The following is a 9,904-nucleotide window of genomic DNA, read 5'->3' as shown; positions in this document are numbered from 1 at the left end:
AACTACCTGCCATATTTCTAATGTATTGGGCCAGAAAGGGGAAGGGGTCCAAATCAGACCAGAAACTGGCCAAGAAGAGATTGGTTATACACATCTGGGCCTGGGACAGGTCTTCTCTTCCCTAGGATTCAGTTCTTCCCCTAGAGATGAAGATGGGATAAATGGGAACCTCCCTATCTTTTTCCCTGGTCAGGAGTTTCTCTCTGCTGGAGGGCCAGGGTCAGGAATGAGAGTAAGAAGCTCTATAAAATGACTTTTTAAAGTCAGTTTATTGAGAAGGGAAAGACTTTAAAACCAAGCAAGACTTAGAAAGAGTTACAAAATGTAAAATAAATAATTTTGACTACATCAAATTAAAAAGCTTTTGTACAAACAAAACCAATGTAACTAAAATCAGAAGGGAAGCAATAAATTGGGAAACAATCTTCATAAAAACCAAAGGTTTAATTACTCAAATTTACAAAGAGCCAAATCAATTGTACAAAAAATCAAGCCATGGGCAAGGGACATGAATAGGCAGTTTTCAGATAAAGAAATCAAAACTATTAATAAGCACATGAAAAAGTGTTCTAAATCTCTTATAATCAGAGAGATGCAAATCAAAACAACTCTGAGGTATCACCTCACACCTAGCAGATTGGCTAACATGACAGCAAAGGAAAGTAGTGAATGCTGGAGGGGATGTGGCAAAGTAGGGACATTAATGCATTGCTGGTGGAGTTGTGAATTGATCCAGCCATTCTAGAGGGCAATTTGGAACTATGCCCAAAGGGCGATAAAAGACTGTCTGCCCCTTGATCCAACCATAGCACTGCTGGGTTTGCACCCCAAAGAGATAATAAGGAAAAAGACTTGTACAAGAATATTCATAGCTGCACTCTTTGTGGTGGTCAAAAATTGGAAAATGAGGGGATGCCCTTCAATTGGAGAATGGCTGAACAAATTGTGGTATATGTTGGTGATGGATCCTATTGTGCTAAAAGGAATAATAAAGTGGAGGAATTCCATGGAGACTGGAACAACCTCCAGGAAGTGATGCAGAGCAAAAGGAGCAGAACCAGGAAAACACTGTACACAGAAACTGATACACTGTGGTACAATCGTACATAATGGAATTCTCCATTAGTGTCAATGCAATGTCCCTGAATAATCTGCAGGGATCTAAGAGAAAAAACACTATCCACAAGCAGAGGACAAACTGTGGGAGTAAAAACACTGAGGAAAAGCAACTGCTTGACTACAGGGGTTAAGGGGACATGACTGAGGAGAGACTCTAAATGAGCGCTCTAATGCAAATACCAACAACATGGAAATGGGTTCGAATCAAGAACACATGTGAAACCCAGTGGAATTGTGCGTCAGCTGGGGGGGGGGGAGGAAAAGAAAATGATCTTTGTCTCCAATGAATAATGTTTTGAAATGACCAAATAAAATATTGTTTTTAAATTTTAAAAAAAGTCAGTTTATTTTTAATTTTTATTATTTTTCCATAAAGGAACCAATTCCAACTCTGTTTTTTAAAAAAATCCTTTGCAAAACTTTAAGTTATATAAATGCTATCTATAGAATGTGCAGACATGAGAAACCTTGAGTCCAGATCATATTAGGATTAGTTGAAGGAATTGGGAATGTTCATCTTTGAAGGAAGACTCAGAGACAGCATATTAGTTCTCTAATAATATGGAAGGAAGGAAGGAAGGAAGGAAGGAAGGAAGGAAGGAAGGAAGGAAGGAAGGAAGGAAGGAAGGAAGGAAGGAAGGAAGGAAGGAAGGAAGGAAGGAAGGAAGGAAGGAAGGAAGGAAGGAAGGAAGGAAGGAAGGAAGGAAGGAAGGAAGGAAGGAAGAAAGAAAGAAAGGAAGAAAGGAAGAAAGAAAGAAAGAAGAAAGAAAGAAAGAAAGAAAGAAAGAAAGAAAGAAAGAAAGAAAGAAAGAAAGAAAGAAAGAAAGAAAGAAAGAAAGAAAGAAAGAAAGAAAGAAAGAAAGAAAGAAAGAAAGAAAGAAAGAAAGAAAGAAAGAAAGAAAGAAAGAAAGAAAGAAAGAAAGGAAGGAAGAAAGGAAGAAAGGAAGAAAGGAAGAAGGGAAGGAAGGAAGAAGGGAAGGAAGGAAGGAAGAAAGAAGGGAAGGAGGGAGGGAGGGAAGGAGGGAAGGAGGGAGGGAGGGAAGGAGGAATGAAGGAACAAAGAAAAAAACATTGGAATAAAAAGGAGTTTTCCTTAAAATGATAAGTGGTATCTATTTATAACCATCAGCAAGTATATAGAAGCCTTCCCAGAAAGATGAAGGATGAAGCAAGGATGCCCATTATCACAACTAGTATTTAAGTTTTGTACTAGAAATATACAAAATGTACTATAGAAATGAGCAGGAAAAGAAATTGAAGCAATTTGTACAGGCAATGAAGAAACAAATTTATCATTCTTTGCAAGATGAGAAGAGGGCATATGTAGGGAAACCCAAAAATCAACCAAAAAACTATCAGAAGCAATCAACAACTTTAGCAAAGTTATAGGATAGAAAATAACCCACATAAATCATTAACATTTCAATTTACCACTAACAAAGTTCAACAGCAAAAGAAAGAAAAAGAAATTCCATTTAAAATAATTATAGATAATATCAAATGCTATCAAAACAAATCTAACAACTACATGTACCCAATTACAAGACACTTCTCACACAAATAAATTGAATTGTCATCTAACTTGAATTCAGCTCTTACTAGCAGTAGGTTTTTTTTTTTCAACTTTAGATTTTTCTTGATACCTTTTGTTTTTATATCACCTTTATTTCAGAACATAACTGAGAAATGCAAATTAAAACAACTCTGAGGTACCACCTTACACCTAACAGATTGGCCAATATGGCAGCAAAGGAAAGTGATAAATGTTGGAGGGGATGTGGCACAACTGGTACACTAATACATGGCTGGTGAAGTTGTGAATTGGTCCAACCATTCTGGAGAGCAATTTGGAACTATGCGCAAAGGGCTTTAAAAGAATGCTATCCTTTGACCCAGTCATACCACAGCTGGGTTTGTACTCCAAAGAGATAATAAGTAAAAAGACTTGTGGAGGCAAAGTCAAGATGACTGCGTAGAGGCAGTGAAAGTTCAGACCTCTGAAAACCCTTCTCTACCAATTAAAAACCAAATGCTCCTAGGGGACTGAAAATCAAACCTAACAACAGGACTGAGCCAAGGATCCCTCCTGCTGGACTCATCTTAAAAGGTACGCCCCCAAAAAGCCTGAATTTAAGAACACTCGGGTTTAAGAGGAAGAAAGAAGGAAGATCCCAGGACCCTCCCCCACCTACAGTACTGAGCCTCCATCAGTGGCTGGAATCTCTCCATGGGCAAGGGCGCTAGTCTGGAGGAAGTACCTTGTGAGCAAAGCTGTGCCAGGCTCAGGGTTCTGAACACAGGCAGTGGGGAAGCAGTTGGAAAAGAATCACAGAGCAGGCAGCCTAGTCACAGCCTAGACACTCCATATTGCCCCCCCCCCCCACTTCCCAAGGTTTTGGCCTCAGGGCACATCCAGCTCTGCAAGTTCAACTCCACTGGGCTTAATCTTATCAAGAATTCAGAGGGCAGGGAAACTCAAGCTCCAACACCCCTCCCCCACAGACTTAGCCTTGCTAAGCTCCAAGGGTGAAGGTTGACAGAAAAGCCCAAACCCACAGATCCAACACATAATGAGAGGAGCAAGAGTGTAGGCAACTACGGGGGGGAGGTGGGGGGAGAAGAAGGGGCAAATATGAGCAAACAACAGAAAAATAAAAAAGAAATTACAATCAACATCTTCTATACAGGCAATGAACAAAGAGCAAATGCAGAGGAGAATCAAGGAATACCAAGCAAAAACACAGAAACTCCAGCGAATTGGACACAATTTTTGTGTCCAAGCTTTGGAAGAACTGAAAATACAATTCAAAACACAATTAAGAGAAGCTGAAGACAACTGGAAAAAGAACTTAAAAAGCAAGATAAGTCATATGGAAACAGAAAATAGTGTCTTGAAAGCCAAAATTAATCAGCTTGAAAATGAGACAAAGGTGATGAAAGATCAGAAGGAAAAGGATGACCAAAAATCCAGAAATGAAATTCAGTCTTTAAAAACAAGAATACAACAATTAGAAGCAAATGACTTCACAAGGAAGCAGGAAACTATAAAACAAAATCAAAAGAATGAAAAAATTGAGGAAAATATGAAACATCTCATTCACAAAACAGAAGACTTAGAAAATCGTTCCAGGAGAGACAACTTAAGAATCATTGGTCTAACAGAAGACCATGACAAAAGAAAAAGCCTGGACATCATACTACAGGAAATTATCCAAGAAAACTGCCCCCACATTCTAGAACAAGAGGGAAAAGTGAAGATTGAAAAAATCCACAGATCACCTCCTGTACTTAATCCCAAACTGACAACACCCAGGAATGTTATAGCCAAATTCAAGAACTATCAGACCAAGAAAAAAATATTACAAGCTGCTAAGAAGAAGTCATTCAGATACCATGGAACTACAGTGAGGATAACACAGGATCTGGATGCATCTACACTGAAGGACCGAAAGGCAAGGAATATGACATTCTGGAAATCAAGAATCAACTACCCAGCAAAACTGACTATATTCATACATCCTTATAGGGGAAAGTATGATCATTTAATAAAATAGAAGAATTCCAAGCATTTGTAAAGAAAAGACCAGACCTGAACAGAAAATTTGATGCCCAAACACAGAACCCAAGAGAATCATCAAAAGGTAAAGAAAGTGGGTGAAAAGAAAAACGAAACAAAAAATCTTTTTTAAGGGACCCAATAAGTTAAAATTATATGTATCCCTATAAGAAAAGAGGATATTGGTAACTCTTAAAAATTGTTATTACCATCTGGGTAGAAGAATTATACTTAGAGGGACAGTGACAAACTGTATAGGATGAAATGCCAAGACATAAATATGTATATAGATATATGTATGCATACATATTGTGAGATTTAAAATGGTTGAGGTCGTAAACTGTAGTGATTAAAATAGTGGAAGATATAAATTGTGATAGATATAAGAGAGGGTGAGTAAATTTGACCACAGAAATATGTTTCACTACAGTGTCTTGGTTTTTAAAATCAAATATAAGGTGGTCGCCAGGGAAATATTCCCAATTATTCAAATACCCAAGTCAATTGGGTTTTATAGAGATTTTTAATTAACAATACAATGAGTAATCAAAGAAAGAGAGAGAGAGAGTAAGAAAGGAATAAGTATGAAGGGCCTCAAGCCAATATGGCCTAGACTTGAGTCTTAAAAGAGAAATCAGTCAGTTTTTTAACACTCACCACAAGGTCTGACTAAACAAGGATTTTAGTGACACCAGGCCAGCTCCATCTCAGCTGACTTCACCAGAGAGCCTTCCAGCCAGAGACTGTTCCAAAAGGCCTCTCTCAAGAGATTCTTCCCAAGCGGTCCTCATCAGAGTCCAAAAGGCTTTCTCCAAAAGGCTATATCCTCTCAAGAGATTCTGCTTTTTCTTATATAGGGGTTTTTCTCCCATGTCACCTCCCCTAAGTCCCTACATCTACCAATCACTGTGATGTTTTCCAAAAGACAGCCCATTTTGAATTCACAGCTGAGTAGATTAATCTCTTTAGTAAGAGAGAAAAAAAATGCTGCTATGTTGACTAATTTCATTAAGAGAAAACCTCTGAGTAAGTTATCACCTTTTAGGTCTAAGTAGTTTACAAGTTGCCCACCTTTATAGGTACTTAGTATCCCACTGTATCAATTCTAAAACAGTCATGACTCAAAGAACTTCCTGTCCCTTCCATAAGCATGGATGAAAGTACTTTTCATTGTTCTCAAGGAGCTCTCTGTCCTAAAGCAGTCCTAAATAGGGTGGAGCAGGGATATTTCCAAGGCAAGGAGCCCCCACACTCAAGGAGAGTTCTCACCATCTGCTAGGGAATTTTTTTTAAGTAGAAGATTCCCCAATGGAGGAAACCCCTAACATTCATAAGTCTGAGAAATTTTAAGGTTTACAATACATACATACATACATATATATATATATATATATATATATATATATATATATATATATATATATATATATACACACACACACACACAACTAGAGTTTTTTTTTAAAGGAGGTTAATACTAAGAGAAATGGGAAAAGAAACAAAATGGGGTAAATTTATATGTCACAAAGAAGCGCATGGCAGGAGGAGGGGGAGAACATCAATACATTGGAAGGGCAAAGAGGTTGGAGATAGGATATACTCAATTCTTACATGCATTGAAATTGACTCAAAGAGGGAAGAACAATCAAATGCATTGGGGCAGAGAAGTGATTTGTGCCCTATAGGGAAGCAGAAGCGTAATAAATGGACTGGTGGAGAGAGAAGCAATACAAGGGAGGGAGAGGGTAGGGAGCTAGTTTAAAAAGATTGTAAAGTAAATAAGAGGGGAATAAGAAGGGAGGGGGAGTAGAAAGGGAAGTAAAATAAGGGTGGGAATTAGTGGAACCGATTTAAAACAAAACACCGATGTAGAAGGAAATAGTGAAAGGGTAGGACTAGGAGTGAAAATCAAAATGCTGGGAAATTGTAAAATGGAGATTTGAACCCTAGACTTCAATCTGCAGAAGTCCTTTGTATTTCCCAGAATTCCCTATAATCTCACCTGAGCCTCCACCTGGGCGAGATCACAATTAGTATTTAAACTGGCAGTAACTCCTACCTCCCCCTCTTCTATACTCATGCTCTCTCTGCTTGGCCATTTTGCAAGATGTAGTAAGGAAACTTTCAATGGACTAATCAGCCCTAGGCATGTGATTTTCTTATTTTGTATTTTCTTATTCCTTGATTTCTAATAATCCTTAATAAATTTCTTAAAATATAATACTTTTATTACTAGAGACTAATTTAATTGACACAAAATACACAGCTGGTAATCATAACTCTGAATATTAATGGAATGAACTCACCCATAAAATGCAAGCATATAGCAGAGTGGATTAGAAACCAAAACCCTATCATATGCTGTCTAAAAGAAACACAAGAGGAAGGTAGACACATCTAGGGTAAAAGTGAGAGGATAGAGGCAAATCTATTGGGCATCAACTGATAAAAAGAAGGCAGGAGTCACAATCATATCTGACAAAGCCAAAGTAAAAATAGATCTAGTCAAAAGAGATAGGGAAGGTAATAACATCCTGATAAAAGGCAGTATAGACAATGAGGAAATATCAGTACTCAACATGTATGCACCAAATGGCATAGCATCCAGATTTCTAAAGGAGAAACTAGTGGAGTTCAAGGATGAAATAGATAGAAAAACTATACTAGTGGGAGACCTGAACCTTCCTCTATCAGAACTAGATAAATCAAACCAAAAAATAAATAAGAAAGAGGTAAGAGAAGTGAATGAAATCTTAGAAAAGTTAGAGTTAGTAGATATGTGGAGAAAAATAAATAGGGACAAAAAGGAATACATCTTCTTTTCAGCAGCACATGGCACATTCACAAAGATTGACCATGTACTAAGGCATAAAATCATTGCAAACAGTGCAAAAGAGCAGAAATAATAAATGCAACCTTCTCAGATTACAATGCAATGAAAATAATAATTAGTAAGGGTACATGGAGAGGCAAATCAAAAATTAATTGGAGACTTCCAAGATGGCAGCTTAAAGAAAGCTAAAGTTCAGATCTCCTGAAACCCTTCCTTACCGATCTCAAACCGAATGCTCCTAGGGCGCCGAAATTCAAAACGATCAACAGCATAGACCTGGGAGTCCTCCTCCTGGACCTGGACCTGGATCAAAAGGTACGGCCCCCCCCAAAAGCCAGAACCCGAGATCACTCGGACCTAAGGGGTAGGCAGAAGGAAGGTCCTAGGACCCATCCCCCCCAACCCAGAGAGCTGAGTCCTAGTCCGAGGCAGCAGAGGCAACCTCAGAGCCCCACGGCCTTCAGGCCACTTCCTGAAAACAACCTAACCCAGTGGAGGGGGCACCCAAACAGCAGGGAAACAGAGAGGGACAGGGCAGCTCGTAACTCCCTGGGAGGAGCCCTCGGAGCTCCAGGAAGCCGTGGCCCCTCCCCCTCAGAGAGCAGGGTCTTCTGAAACAAAAGCAACCCTCAGGACTGGCAAAAGGACCCAGGGCCGGCTATTCTGAAGGCTGCTTCCTGAAAACAACCTGACCCAGTCGAGGGGGCACCCAGACAGCAGGGAAACAGAGAGACAGGGGGAGCTTGTAACCCCCTGGCTGGATCCCTCCATCCAAGTCTCAAGTCCCTGCCTCAGGGCACACTCAATTGAACCCAGGGAAAGCTAATCTTCTTATCAGGAGCCCTCCCCCAGAGCTCCAGGAAGCCGCGGCCCCTCCCCCTCAGAGAGCAGGGTCTTCGGAAACAACTGTAACCCACAGGGCTGACAAAAGGAGCCCAGGGCCGCTATTCTGAAGGCCCCACCCTGAAAACAACCTGACCCAGTCTCGGGGGCACCCAAACAGCAGGGAAACAGAGAGACGGGGGAGCTCATGACCCCCTGGCAGGAACCTTCCATCCAAATCTCAGTTCAACCCAGGGAAAGCTAATCTTCTTATCAGGAGCCCTTGCCCTGAGCCCAGGGAAGCCGAGGTCCCTCCCCCTCAGAGAGTAGAGTCTTCTGAAACAGGAGTTTCGTGAAACTCCTTCCATTGGAGTCTCACAAAAAAAGTCCCTGCTTTAAGGCATACTAAATTCAACCCAGGGAAAGCTAATCTCATTAGGAGCCTTTGGAGCTCCAGGAAGCCACGGCGCCTCCCCCCACAGAGTGCAGGCACTGGCCGGCTAAGGCACAGGAACAAGGGCCAAGCTAGGCTTAGAGCGTGGAAGTAAGGCAACGGAGAAGCATCAGGAGGATGCCGAGGAGAGGAGGGCAGTAACAGGGACACACCAGCAACTCCTGGCTTCCTGGGAAGACAGAACAACAACTGCATAGAACGGACAATCTGCCTAGGGCTAAAACCTCTGAACACCAGTCAGAGATAAGAAAAGGTAACCCCCCCCCTACTCCGATAGAGATGGCAAACTCCACAGAAGCACAAAAGTCCCAAAATTAAAAAAAAAAAAACAACAAGAAGGGGGCGACTTTGGACACATTTTATGGAGCAAAAATACAAAACACAGAGGAGATAGAAGAGGAAACACAAGCAAATGCTCCAGAATCTTCCAAAGGAAATGGAAACTCTCCACAAACCCATGAAGAATTTGAATCTGAAATGATCAAAAAGATGGAAGCCTTCTGGGAGGAAAAGTGGGAAATAATGCAAAAGAAATTCACGCATCTACAAAACCAGTTTGACCAAACTATAAAAGAAAACCAGGCTTTAAAGCAAGAACTAATAAAGCAAAGCCAAAAGACCAAGAAATTACAAGAGAACATAAAATATCTCACTGACAAAGTGACAGATTTGGAAAATAGAGGGAGAAGAGATAATTTAAGAATAATTGGACTTCCAGAAAAGCCAGAAATAAACAGCAAACTCGACATCGTAATACCAGAGATAATCAAAGAAAATTGCCCAGAGATTCTAGAACAAGGGGGCAATACAGCCACTGACAGAGCTCACAGAACACCTTCTACACTAAACCCCCAAAAGACAATTCCCAGGAATGTAATTGCCAAATTCCAAAACTCTCAAACAAAAGAAAAAATCCTGCAAGAAGCCAGAAAAAGACAATTTAGATATAAAGGAATGCCAATCAGGGTCACACAAGACCTTGCAAGTTCCACTCTGAATGATCGTAAGGCATGGAACATGATCTTCAGAAAGGAAAGAGAGCTGGGTCTTCAACCAAGAATCAGCTATGCAGCAAAACTGACTATATACTTCCAAGGAAAAGTATGGGCATTCAACAAAA

The sequence above is a fragment of the Monodelphis domestica genome, chromosome 2 (genome assembly GCF_027887165.1).
Source record: "Monodelphis domestica isolate mMonDom1 chromosome 2, mMonDom1.pri, whole genome shotgun sequence".
NCBI classification, from domain to species: Eukaryota; Metazoa; Chordata; class Mammalia; order Didelphimorphia; family Didelphidae; genus Monodelphis; species Monodelphis domestica.
This window is presented reverse-complemented; position numbering follows the sequence as displayed.